Source organism: Merops nubicus, unplaced genomic scaffold (assembly GCF_000691845.1).
Source record: "Merops nubicus isolate BGI_N331 unplaced genomic scaffold, ASM69184v1 scaffold1867, whole genome shotgun sequence".
Lineage (NCBI taxonomy): Eukaryota > Metazoa > Chordata > Aves > Coraciiformes > Meropidae > Merops > Merops nubicus.
The window spans coordinates 44,571-45,470 of record NW_008622100.1 but is presented as its reverse complement, the minus strand read 5'-3'; positions in this window follow the sequence as shown (position 1 = coordinate 45,470).

The following is a 900-nucleotide window of genomic DNA, read 5'->3' as shown; positions in this document are numbered from 1 at the left end:
TCCTGCTCAAGGCTGCCTGCTGGAAAGCAAAGGGAATGGTGTTGCCTGAAGGGTTTACATGCATCTTAGCTCTTGATTGCAATGTATCTGAGTGCCTCAGTGCTTCTGTCCATAAAATGTTAATCAGCTAGATCATTATATGTGAGACCTTTATGTACGTGTACATGCATATATATACACATACGTGTATATTATTCTAAGGGAATAAAATATATTTTGAGAAAAATTGTTTAACTAGTTGCTCTGTGATATTAAATTTTTTTTCCCCCCTTGTGGTGTTAGTTTCTTTTTTTTTTTTTTTTTTTTTTTTATAGCTTACTCTTCTCAGTCAGAATACTGACGAGAAAATAGAAATAAAGTGTTGGGGCAATTGTTCTAAACTCAGTCTGGACTCAGAGAATAGTGCTGCAGATCAGAAATTTCATAATGTTTTATAGCTTACAAAAATTTGCTTTCCAGGGCATTGAGGGTTATGAATCTTTTTAGCTGAACAAGGCAGAATGTCTGCTGCAGACTGTGCATCACATCGTGTGTAATTTTATCAGTCTCATTAGACATAGTTCCTCAAAATAAGTGAAAATCTAATTTAACAAAGTCTTGCTCGTAGTGATTTAAACAGAAAGTACAGTCAGGCTGCTTTTTGGAGACAAGCACGTGATATGCATTTCTAGAGACCGTGAAATCTGTTAAATCTATGGAAAATGGCTCTTGTTACAGAGTGTTTTAAAATGTGATCAGTGGGGAGTTTCTATTCCCTTTTTCTAAGCTTCATATGACCAGCTGACAGCTTGGTACTTCTGCTTCTCTCATGTAACTGATGCTGCATAAACTGTTTAAAGTTGGTTTTGTTTGAAGAGTAAATGACCAGGTTTTCAAATACACCAAGCACACAAATCATTG